This window comes from Chlamydotis macqueenii, chromosome 17 (assembly GCF_036417535.1).
Source record: "Chlamydotis macqueenii isolate bChlMac1 chromosome 17, bChlMac1.mat, whole genome shotgun sequence".
NCBI classification, from domain to species: domain Eukaryota; kingdom Metazoa; phylum Chordata; class Aves; order Otidiformes; family Otididae; genus Chlamydotis; species Chlamydotis macqueenii.
Window position 1 is genome coordinate 8819188 of NC_141572.1, and position 13189 is coordinate 8832376.

General features: G+C 41.6%; 1 protein-coding gene across 3 annotated transcripts in view; it reads left to right on the forward strand.

Annotated features, from left to right (window-relative positions):
- ARVCF (ARVCF delta catenin family member) overlaps nt 1–13189 on the forward strand; it is a 271742-nt gene that overhangs the window by 204847 nt on the left and 53706 nt on the right. The gene's annotated exons all lie outside the window — the stretch shown is intronic.

Genomic DNA, 13189 nt, shown 5'->3' on the forward strand with positions numbered 1-13189 from the left:
TTATGCAAGAGAAAATTAGTCATGGTGGGGGATAAAAGGATTATCTGAATGAATATGAGATTCTCCAGTAAGTGTAGATAATAAATTGATCATTAGTAGACTAACCTAATCCACATCATACATTTTTATTAGTGTGTGGATCCACTTGAAGTTCTACATTCCAGGATAGCTTTGGGGGTTTTTTTGTTTGTTGGTTGGTTGGGGTTTTTTTTTATTTTAAAGTGAGGTACTGGTTTTACAGGACATGCAACAGCTTGTGCTGCTTTGGATATTGTATTATTAAGGCTAATGAAGACAGGTGTGGAGCTTAGTAGTACTGAGAAACATGAGTTAGAGAGTTTGAACTTTTGGTAGTTCATACTGGACCTGATGCACTCCAAATGCATCAGGATAGCAGCCATTGAATGGGGACTGCTTCTGGTTTTGAAGGATGGAAATGTATTTCAGTCCTTTCATCTATAGTCTCTGCTGCCATAGTCGTGTGGGACTATGTGCTTCCTTGTGGAAAATCTGAAGCTTCAGTCAGATGTGGGCAAGGTGATTTCATGCTTCAAAGTAGTTGCTTAAGATAAGTAGAGATGTGGTAGTAGGTTAGCAGGGAAAGATAACCTGAAAAATGTAATTTGTCTATGTGTCTCTGTTGTGCCGTGGAGAGAGCAACCTCTTGCACAGGAAGGACGGAGAGCTGTCTTGGTGTCTCCTTGCTTCTTGCAGTGAGATAGTGAGTCCAGGACAACAGACAAAGGTGCAGGAGTAGGTGAGATACGTGCTGTCTTTCAGTTAAATGTACTTCTTGTTACAAAGTCAGTGATATTACATACCTTTTGTAGAATACTTCCAGATTTAGGGATAAAAAAATAGACGTAATCAAAAGTAATTATCATTACTACTGTTGGAAATAATTTTGCAGTGTTTGTTGAAATCCTCTGCAACTCATCCTTAAAAGCACCAGCAAGGTAAGATAGTTAACACCAGCAGAGAATAAATTGTTGCAGCCATCTGTCTGACAGACATCGGTGTTTAAAAACCCCTTTGCCTGCTCTTCTCTTGTTGACATAGTAGCTGGTTCTAGAAATCAAATTTTCCATGAATGGAACTTATTGCACAGTACAAAGTGTTTACCAATTTGATATTTAATTGAGAGGTTAGTCCTCTTGATGGTGTGCCAGCCTCCTTTGTACCCTTTGGAAGTGAGCCTCAGGTGTGAGCTGTGTTGTCTTCCAAAACAACTGAGAGAATCTTTGAACTTCTGAGCTTTCAGATGTCCTTGCAGTTTAGATATCTAAGCAGAAGACAGGTGTTATGCGTACAGGACAGCATTCATTTCAGTATCATTTTTTCAGTTATTGAAGTTTATCAATAGATGTGGGAGAGTTTGTTTCAAACTCAGTGATTCACAGCGTGAAGTGCCAGTTAATTATTTACCTTTTTTTTTAAACACTACTTTCTCATGTTTACTTTGTTCTTAATCTAGATCTCTCCTTTAATAACGTGAAGCCTTGGAAACACCTATTTCAAAATAATTGAAAACAAGTAATTAAAAAAAAAAAAAACACATCAAAAACGCAATGCTTACTTGCCTTCACCTCTTCTTCAAATGCTAATCCATCTCGTTTTCCTTTCTAGTCCTATCCTGTCAGGAATGCCTTTTTTCCCCTGTGTAATTCATGAGTGTCTCTCCGTCCTCACTGTGGGAGTTCAGGTGCTGGTATATGTTCAGGTCTGAATAGGGCAGGCTGAATTGTATCCTACATAGTAAACGTGGCCTGCATATGCCGAAGGATGGATTAATATCCTGCATTAGCAGGACAAATAGTGTAGTGCTGCAGGTATCCGTGAGGTGGAAGGATGCTTTAACAGAGGAGTCAATAATTGCACCGAAGCTAGTGCAGGTAATGATAGTTTTGTCTCCATTCTTGTCCTGAGATCAGGAAAAAGATGTTTCCTCTTACATTGCTGTGTTTTGTTTCTAGGGGCACACCTGATATGATGAATGGATCTGCAATATCTGTAATAATGTTACTACTTAAAAATATAATAAGCCTTGTGATATATGCTACCTTGGGTGTAATTTTATAAAATAAAGGTATTCTTATATTCTGTTGAACATGTTGAGAGAAATAGATATGGTGAAATCTGGAAAGGAACAGTAAAAAACAAAGCAAGATTGATTTATTGAAATTAAGTGGATTTTTGGTTATGGAAAAGTAGGATTGGGAAAGAAGTGAGGAAGACATTTGCTAGGAGAATCATTAAATATGCACAGATGTCCTGTGTTTCATTTGGAGCACAAGTTTCATGTCTTCACATTGTACTTTATTCTTTTAGGTATGTGGAGAATGTCTCTTCTAGTTACTATCTGTTTGGTGGTTTGTTTTTGTGTGTGTGTGTGGTTTTGTTTTGTTTTGTTTTTTTTCTTTAAACCCTTACATCACTACTGGGATTTGCAATCCAGAAGCATTCATTTTTAAATTGTACTCTCTTCCAGTTTAAAAAATGTAATGATTTGATGCGTCTTAACAAGGCCATTTTGTGATCTTTCTTACAACTTTGACCCAGACATTAAGGTGCTTTAGCAGAAGAGTACAAGTTGAATTGCTTACAGGAGTGGTGAAGCAAAAAGGCTAGCTCACGTGCACCCAGACAGTGCCAGAGACCTTCACTGAGTCTCTAGGTTTCTCCTAAGATGCTTCTCTACTTTAGAGGGGAAGTGCCACATCTGTAGGTCAGAGCGTGGTGCTGCAGTCGCATTATCTGTTTTGTTTTCTGTCTACATATCCACTATGATTCCTAGTTCTTTGGAAGCAGCAAAGATTTTAATGGCTTAAAATTAAATTCATTCTGGGCTTAATTGCTGTTTTCTACCTAATTACTTTTAATTCTCCCTTGGATTTTTTCACTTCTAAGAGGACAGAGTAGAACTTAGTTCCTAAATTGCCAACTTTCCAGCTTGATTCCTGTGCTAAACTGACCTGCTGTCAACAAATGTTAAATGAATTAATTTGCATAGCAAACAGATGCAAAGTGCTCCTTTTTCCAGAGTACCATCTGCAGTTGCAGTGTTTCTTGTCAATTCTCCAAGTACACAGAAATTCGCATTCACAGATGGCCTCAGGGTTCAGAGACCTGGCCGTGGGTGTACGAACACAAACAAACTGCACCCACTTTACTTCCACTAAAAACGTGCGTTCTTCAGATAGAAATTGCACTTAACAGCTTGTCCAGCATCACCTCATGAGAAGAGAAAGGGCAACCTGGTGGCTAGAGCTGTAAAGAGACTTGAGAAGTATGGATTTAATTGCTGTTCTGCTCCTATTCTGGCATAATTACAGGCAAGATTAATGGTATAAATCTTTTGGTTGTCTAATTTTTAGTAGCCCTACCTCCTTCTGGTTTTGGTGAGATTCAGGCTCCTGGTTCCCCAGCAGATCTGGACTTCAGTCACTGATCTTCACTTTCTGGTCTTTAGCACGGGATTGGCACCTTTGTCCTTACCTTTGTCCTGAAGTTGTTAAATACCAGTAGTTCAAGGATTTTGAAGTGGTTGATCCCAGAGACAATAACAGGGAATAAGCACCTCCTGTAGGTATGAATTAAGAGTTCAGTCCCATGGAATCAAAACCTAAGAGTTACGGTAAGTGTGAGATACTGTGTTTGAAGACATGAGGTAATGACTGGGTCGATTTGGAGCTGAAGACATACTCTACCAGGATGAGAAATTTTGTGTAAGTATCTGCAGGGTCCTGGTATTTTTATGTACTTCAGAGGAAAGAAGAGTGCATGAGCTTGATGGTAATCATTAATTCTTAGGATGTGCTAAATTGAGGTTTTTTGTATGAGAGGGTTTTAAGCCTTTTTCTGAGGAGAACAGAGAGCATTAAGGTACGTGCATGTCCATCTTGTCCTGCAGGTGTAACTTACAATGCTCCAGTCATTCAGAACACTGCTTAATGGTAACAGACTCGTTACTTGAGTCCTAATGTCTTTGTATACTTGTGAATGTATGTATGCATGCAAACATCTACAGCACATACTTTGTAGCAAGAATGTGTGCGTCTCTGAGGCACATGGAGGTAAAGAAGGTTTGTCAAATAGGATCTGTGGTCTTGTTTTGGCAGAAAAGTTCTCTTTCTTTGCACCCTGGAAACAACTGTATGAGTGTCTCGGTGATACTTCTTCCCTTCTCTGCATGCTGAATTTGAGGAGAAAAAGGAAGAAGGGCTGCCAAAGCCAGGTGCTTATGCTCTCCTTTTTTATTAATGATTAATGTATGGCTTTTCTCTTAAGAAAAGTGCTTGGGAATTAGAGCTTTTGAAGTGAATTACCTTCAAGCTCTATCCATCTTTAAATCCTACAGGCACGATGATAGTATGTGGTGACAGTCACATAATATTTGTACTACCTGCACTCTGGTATACTTGAGGCAGCCTTCGTCTCCAACTGACTGAAGTAAGAAGGCACGTAAGTGCAAGTCTTTGACCTGGAAGTGCTGTCTAGTGAAGAGCAGGGTGCAGGAGGTGAAGTTCAGGTGATGCTGCTGCAGTGCTGCCAGCCAAGCTGCCCTTGGTGTCAAGGGACTTTGCCCATTGAAGCATGGCAGGACAGAGAAGATATGTAAATGTTAGTTTTCGGATGTTGGCTTTTATTTTCTCTTTTTCGTCAGCAGCAAATTAGTAATTGAGCTTCGTAAGTCTAGCATTAGTACAGAGCCCTCCTTGTAGCAGCTACATTTCTCCCCCACTCCAAAAAAGATTCTTGTGACAGTCATTTGGTTGACTTTTGCTCTTAATCAGTGTGCTCTGCTATCATAGTTCAAGTAGTCCTTTTGCATGCTTTTGTAGGGCAGCTGTTTAACCAAGGAGGCCTGGACAGGACTTCTTACAAAGCTTAATGCCTCCTTGTCCCACCCAGAGGAGATGAGGGCTGATGCTGCCATGTCTCTGTCTGCACATCCACCGTGCTTGGAGGCTGGTGCACTCATATCATTTTCATACTGGGTTCAGCCTTTGGGAGGTTGCTACTCCAGAAACTGGAGTTAATGATACTGTCAGTGTTTTATTGTGCAACAGGTACTTTTGAACTGGACTTTCAGCAAAGGAATAGTTTTAGAGATAAAAACAGAACAGAAATTTGCCTGTGAATCTTCACTTTGGAGGCCACAAGCAGCATGGGAGCAGCTCATCTGCCCAACCCAGACTGGAAGAAAACCAACTGAAATTAAAAACCCACACAATAGAGAGGAGTAAGCGAAGGCAGTTTCTTAATTAGCTTACTGAAGCTGTGTAGGATCACAGCATATGGCTGTCCTGGGGCTTATATGATGAGCAGAGCGTTTAATTCGTGCTAGTAAGGAGCTGTTAGGGTTCCTCCTGACAGTTCCTGATGTTTAGCTTGTAATATAAATAAATTATGCATAGATTTTAGCAGCAGAGACATAACCTAGTTACATGCAACCTTAATGCTTTACAATCGAATCTGAAGTATAAATTTAAAGTTGTGCACTTGCTTATTGCCTTCTCTCATTCCTTAGGAATGAATCTAGGTCCCTTCTCCCTTGGCTGTCAGTGAAGGGAATCTACAAAAACATTTGTCACTGTGGTGCAATGAGGAGCAAGACAGAAACAAAGCTCACAGCAGTCCCTGTAAGGACATAGTTTGCTTTGGAAGGCATGTGAACTGTGATTGTTTATTAGATAAGTATCGCCTCATTTTTGTATTTTTGAGATTCTTTTCACATTGCAGCAAGCATTTGTGATAAAGCAAGCAGAGCCCCTTAGCCTTTCCTGCAAGCAGAGACTGGAATAATTTGGAAGCCAAGTAGCTGCTGGGCGTCATGGAATTCTTGCGTAGTGCGTTTCTGCATCGTTTTGCATTACAGGAGAGCAGCCTAAGGCCCTCCAGGTAGGTCATGCAGGAGGTAGCCAGTCAGCGTTCTGATGAAAAAATAATACATGATGTTTTGGATATAGAAAGCCACAAATAACAAAGGATCGACTTGACATCTGTACCTTGTTAAATTGCTGGCTGTTGAGCCCCTACTTATTGCAGGGAGCTGTTCTAGGCAGCACTGACAGGAATGAGAGACATGTAACAGTGTGCTCTGTAGATTTCTTGCTCTGTGCCAGTGTTGCTGGAGCACAGAGTAAGCTCAGGAAGTCCTTTTTCAGGGATAGCTTTTAGTATGTCCTCTTTTGAGCCTTTGACCGGCTAAACCAAACCAGTCCTTTTATTCAAGTAGATGGAAGGGTTTTACATGCAAGGCAACTGGGGCTGCTGCACTGCTTCTCTCTTGGGTCTAGCTGGTAAGTGGAGGCTTAAGTGAAGCAGAAATGTCCAGTGGGATCTCCTGCCTAGATCCGATACACCTTTTCTCAGCTGAACAGCTGCTCCCTACCTAATGTTACCACCAGTAGAGCTACCCTGTTCTTTTCTGTTTTGGACTTTGGATACTTCCTATTTTCTTTACCGTATTCTCTCCTTGATTTCTGATTCAGCTGTCTTTCGCTAAACTTCATTGTGTTGTACAGAGCTCTTTGACCAGTGCTGCCTGGATCAGACTATCTTTGTGTCACAGGCAGCTTCTTTCTTTTCCTCTCTTATTTTCAGAACAATGAACTTAATACCAATTAAACTTTCTGGTATTTCATGTGAACTGAAGTATGGAATTCTTCCTATTTTTGCATGAAATGATGGAATGATTTTAAAATGCTGTATATTCTTCCTTTGGGATGTTCAGTACCTAGAAGTACTCTCAGAAATAGAGTACATTTACTGCAACTGTTATTTATCAATCTCCTTTGGCTGACATCCAAATAAAAATTTCTTAATAGTGAAGAAAAGCGTGGGTGTGGAAGGGTGGTTTTATAGCACGGGTTCTGACTGTCAAGAGTAGGTGGATAGAACAACTAATACATTTAAATTAGACTTCCGAGATCCTTGTAGTTTCTTATCAGCTGAAGTATATAAAACTGACTGTCTGTACAGCGAAGCCTCAGTGATGGTGTTAGTCAAGGTCTGGCGAGGTGTATGTACTGCCTATCAGCTGTGCCACAGCGCTGCCATAACTCAGCCCACTTGCGAAGTGTCGCTCACTCAGCCTGCCAGGAAACCCTGGTCATTTGTAGCTCTCTGGCTTGTAGTGGTTGCAGGTGTCCTTATCTTCCTCAACACCGCTGCGACAGACTGTATAGAAGCCAATGTTACTTTTAGTCTGGCAATACAGAAATAGACCCTGCAAAGAGGCCGTTAAAAAGAGTTCATCACTGTCTCAACTTCAGCTCTCATCCACACTTCTTCCAGAGAAGGGTGGAAATGTTACTAGGAGTATATCTTAAAAATGTCCAGTTCAGCTTTCTATTTAAGTAAAAAACTCGGTCCCCAACCTGTTGTCTTCGTCCCCAGCTGGGTCTCTAAACAAAGTGCTTTTTACCCATGCTGAACTGAAGCGAGCCAGTAAGTGTTCAGCAGTACTCAAACCTCTGGCTTTCAGCTTCGTCTGCAGCCCTGTGGGACACCAAATGATGGCCCTTTCCAGCCAGGTGGCAGACACAGCAATAGTTTTGGAAATACTAGTTTTAATGTTCACAGAGAAGAATATCTCTCTGACACTTCTGTTTTCAAGTTTCTCTTTATCATTAAAAAGAACCCCAAACAAACAAAAGCTCTCCACGTCTCCACTCTATCCTTCAGATTATTAGGGAGAGCACGGTGGAGCCATTGCCACATGATTTGCATTGAAATAGTGCAAATTAAGTGCCACACATTTAATAACTTTAAAATCTTTTCTCTTGAGGATAATTTTGGTGTGTGGCACAGATAGTAACAGCTCACCTGTCCTAGAGGTGATGAATACCAACTCTGTTCTGCAGATGCAAGTGTTACATTCAGACTTGCATATCATTAAGACGACTATTTGGTGATAATGATAACCTTATCTAAAGCATGAACAGATTTCTCAACACACTCCCTGCCATTTTCTGAAGTCTTTAATACCAACAGACTGGATTCCTAGCCTGATGTGTTTCTATGCTGGTAGGTATTTGCTTTTATTTAACATTTACTTAGTGCTCATCTGTTTTGTTTTCCCAAGGAAAGCATATATTTGAACATCCTAACAAATCCTCTTTCACTAGTCCTGTCAACAGTCTAGACTCCAAGAATTTGAGGAAGCATCCAGGTTGCTTTTTCCAGCTAAAGGCTGGGGATTTAAGATCCCTGAAATGAGATTTGTGCTTTACTGTTTTACATAAAATCAGTCATACGGTTGGTTTCCTTCCTATGTACTTAGAGTAATATGGACAGTAATTCTGTGTCTGACTCCTAGAATTGCTCTTGTGAGAGTGTTGTGTATATGTGTACGGCACACTGTGAAGCTTTCTGTTACCCTTTGCAGTGTGATGTGAGAAAGATACTGTTGTTTTAAAAATACCTTTTTCATTTAGTGGACTCTGGAAAAGTATTGAAAAGCAGGGAAAGTCGAGGAAAGCAGTAAAAGCCTCTCTGGGGGTGAAGACAAAAGGCAAGGGAAGCAGGCTGTACAGAACACCAGAGATGAATGGCAGGTGTCATTCATCACTGTTTTGTAGAAAAGTAGTTTGGGTACTTCCTCTTCCCCATTCCCACCCCTTTGAACAGGCAGTCAACTTTATTTTCTTTTATTACAGGATTTTGCCCATCATCAGTGCCTCAGAAGCCCTCAGATTCCCTATTGTTCAAACTTAAAAAGTATCTTTGACTTCAGAAACCTCTAAAGATGATGTTAAACTGCCCCATCAAGCCAGTCACTGAGATAGTGTATTTAATTCCAAAATCTTTGGGCCGTTTCAGTTGTTGCATGGCAGCCTAGCTCCTAAGTAACGGAGTGAATAAGCACTTCAGCTAGGGTTTTGGCTTCCTTTTCTATTCGGTGTCTTGTAACCCTCCATCCATGGAAGAATTAATTTTCTTCTGATGTAAAGCAATGCTTGTCTAATACATAGAAAAGATCAGTGAAAAGCAAAACTCTCTACTTTATCCAAGTCTGGTTGCTGTATGTTGCTTATCTATCTGTTGCATGAGTTTTCAGAGATTTCTGTTCTGGTTGAGGACATTCCTTCTGTGGAGTGTTGCCTGTGTAAGACGACTACAGATCCTCTGTAATGTCTACTGGAATCTGTCACCTATTTGTTGATTTTCATCACTCTTGAAAGAAGGGTGTTTAGAAACTTTGCTTTGGAAGTTTCCTTTGAGCTGTGATTTAGTCCTGTCTTTCATGCCATAACGTGTAATAAATCTGTAAGATGCATAAAGAACATTTCCAGTGCAGATATAAGATCAGAAGAAATTTTTCTTGACTGTGGTCAACAGAGTGTGATATCAGGTTGCAGTTTCCATCCTTTTTAATAACCGATACTAGCACTAGCTCTCTCATCCACGTAATCACTTTCATCTCCCTGCTACTGTCCCTCCTGAAGACCCAAGATGTGAATTTCCTAATGACTACCAGGTGATGTTTTTCAAGGAGGTAGATAGTATAAAGACTTAACACCCCAAGGCAGAGATGCGACCTGGCATTTTCCTGGGTTGCATGAGCTTTTGAAGGTTGCTCTGGACCATGGAAACCAACCCTTGGAGCTCTTTTCCTGAGATTGCCAGATGACAGCTCATTCAGAGCATACTGTCTTGATTTTCACCATGCTTGCCTTTGCTTGGTGCTTAGGGATGTTTGGCATACTTGTGCGTGTATCTGAAATGCAAATATTCCCATGGGAAATTGAGAGATCTTTGCTGCCTTTTGCAGTGTTGGAGCAGCAGAAAGAGGAGACTCTGTGAAACAGGTGCTGATCTCCATGGACTTAGCCTTTCTGAGACTGGTGTTACCCAGACTTCTGTGGAGAAGAATGTGAGCTGAGCTCTCCAGTATGTCTGGTTTATAGTTACAGAAAAGGAACTGGGTTGTGTTGTTACCCAACAACATTCCTGGCTGCAGGAATCTCATCACCCAAGGAGAGCAGACTAGTAGAATCCCAAGAGTGTTGGGTATTTGTAGAGCAGATGTTTCTCTATGAGATACTCACAAGGCTACATTTTCTGATGCGTTAGTTAAAACATTAAAACTGCAAATTTTGATGTCTGGATAACTTATGCATAGCATTAATTAGCTATTAATTTGATCCTGCAGAGTTTTCATGCTTATTTATCTGTAATATATGGGGGATTTTTTTTCTTGAAACGTTCATTTTCAGTAGATTCTTCCATAGTTGAAGATACAGCAAGTGATAGCAGCAAACCACACTCTTACTGATGCACTTTTGTAGTGTCTTTTTCAGTTATAACCTTATCAATGTCTACCTTAATGTTAATCCTAATACAGATCAAGAAATAAGAAAGCAGGATACAAAATACTGTGATGCTGATGATAACCAAACCTGTAAAACAAATGTGCTACAGATGTGTTAGCACAAATGGACCATAGGGGAAAAAAAAAAAAAAAATCTCTGAGTGGGCCATGGGGCAAGAAAGGTGCGAGGGATTTTTTTTTTTAATTTTTTTTTGCAAAATTTGATTTATTTGCTTTTTGAAGTCTGCAAGTGTTCTTTATTTACTGTAGCACTCTCTAAGACTTAATGAGGGAATAAGAAATGTGATACAGCTCCAGATAAGACCATTTTTAGTGCATTTATGTCACCCTCAAGCTTAGTAAGTAATGTTCCACTTCAATAGTTGTGCTTGGAGGTGGAGCTGCTATTGTTTATTATTATAGCTCCTAAAAGATTTCACAGAGAGTTTGAATTCTAATTTCAGTTTTGTAAAGACTTTGCATTAAAATTCACATTTGGGCTTTTGATACGAAAGGATTAGTACAGCTGGAGATGGAAAAGCAACATGTAGAATTCTCTCTTCCATATATCCTGTGGAATCATATTTTAATATCCACATTATCTGCCTTGTATCAGCCCTTGCTAGAGTTGAGGCTATGTGTTAGGATTTGGGGAAAGGATTCATTTATCTGTGCATTTTATTTGTGTTCTTAATTGAAAGTTAATGTGCTGTTACAGCAACCAGCTCACAATTAAGTATCTTCAAATTTTGAGAGGTCTCTGAGAAAATGTGTTTTTTTTTTCCTTAGTCATCCAATTAACTTACCAGCTTACCTGCACGGTGGGGGTCGTGGGAGGGGACCATGATTGATTTGTTAATTACTTGGAGATTGACAGTCCCTCTAGTTAAAAATAAAAACTGACTGCATGATCCTGATAGCAGAAGGTGATGATTGTGTCCTGAGCTTCTGAGAGCTAACCTTACATGAGTCTGTGGACTTCAAGGACCCTGAAAGCTGAAATGTTGGCTGTGTTCTTGTTGAAATTAGTGCATTTCTGCTTTGAGAAAACTTTCTGTGTAGGTTTTGCCATCAAGCACTATTAAGAATCATTTTGTCACTTGGTTCCCCCCCAGAAAGAAAAGTAAAAATTCAAAAGAAAAAAGAAAAAGAAGGAAAAAAAGGCAACATTTGGAAAATTGACTTGAATTTTGTTTATGTATTGGGTAATGGCAGGTTGATGCTTATGCAAGGCTGGGGCTTCAGTATTTAGTGTCCATGCTTGCTGGACAAGTGAGGCTGAGTCTGTAGCTCTGCTCTGGCAGTTTATACAGTTATGATATATGCAACTTCAACAGCTCAGAATAGCCTTTCGCTGCTCTGTCTCTCGTCTTCTACCTATGCCGTTCCCTTGTGCAATGTTTTCAGAAATTTAAAGCCATATAAACATACTAAGTGTCATCTTTTACTTTCTAAATGTGACTGTTCTGGTTTTATTTAGTGAGGGGGGGCTACGGTGGCAGCTTCTGTAAGAAGCTGCTAGAAGTCGCTCCCCTTTGTTCAGTGGAATCAGTCGGGCCTAGGGCGGACCCGCTGCTGGCCAGGGCGGAGCCCATTGGTAGCAGAATGTTCTGTGATAACGCCTCTGCGATAACGTATTTAAGAAGGGGAAAACAGGAAGAAAAAAAAAAAAAAAAAGGAGAGAGATTATGTGAAGAAGCTGTGGGGGCGAGGGGGGCGTGAGCCTTGTGGGCCTCGCAGGCCTTACCCTCTCTGGCCTCCTGCCGGGCGGTCGACTGGGCCTGGCCCGGCCTGGCCTGGCTGCAAGAAGTGGAGAGAAGATGAGATGTGAAGAGTACCTGAGAGGTGTCTGCCTGCCTGTTGTAAATAATTTCTTGAGAGGAATGGCTGCAGATGCCAAGGTGAGTGAAGAAGGAGGGGGAGCAGTAATGCTGCTCCTGGCCAAGATTCCCCTGCAGCCCGTGGTGCAGCCCATGGTGAGGCCGGTTGTCCCCCTGCAGTCCATGGAGGCCCACGGAGGAGCAGGTTGTTCCCCTGCAGTCCATGGAGATCCACAGAGGAGCAGGTTGTCCCCCTGCAGCCCATGGAGGCCCACAGAGGGGCAGAGATCCACCTGCAGCCCATGAAGGACCCCACACTGGGGCAGGTGGAGGCCTGAAGGAGGCTGTGGCCCGTGGAGGGCCCACCAGGGCAGCCTCTGGAGGGACTGCACCCCGTGGAAGAGATGACGCATGCCGGAGCAGTTCCACGAAGGACTGTGGCCCGTGGGAGGGACCCCACAATGGAGTAGGGGAGGAATGTGAGGAGTTCTTCCCTCGACGATGAAGCAGTGGCGTAAAACAACGTGTGATGAACTGACCGTAACCCCCATTCCCTCTTCCCCTCTGTGCCGCTCGGGGCCAGGGAAGGTAATAGAGATAATGTTAAGCCTGGGAAGAGGGGAGAGGTGGGGGGAGGTTATCTTGTTCTCTGTCTCATTATCCTCCTTTGTTTTTAGTAATAAATGAATAGTTCTTCCCCAAGTCAAGTCTGTTTTGCCTGTAGTGGTAACTTTAAAGATTTCTCCCTGTCCTTATCTCAAACCTCAAGCCTTTTTTCTTGCATTATCTCTCCCTATTCTCTGGGAGGATAGGGGAATTGAGAGAGGGACTGCGTAGGCTGGCCCCAACTGAGGCTAAACTACAAGAGTCACTAAGCCAGGCTTTGTGCTTAATCTGCTGTGCACAGTGTGAAAGGTGAGCTTTAAATGCCAACATATGGGATTTAAACTAGGTGGCAGTAACTTCCATTTGGAAAGCTGGGAATACCGAACAGATTTGGATAAACTTCGAGAAGTCAAGGACACAGCAGTTGCACATGGTGACTTCCATC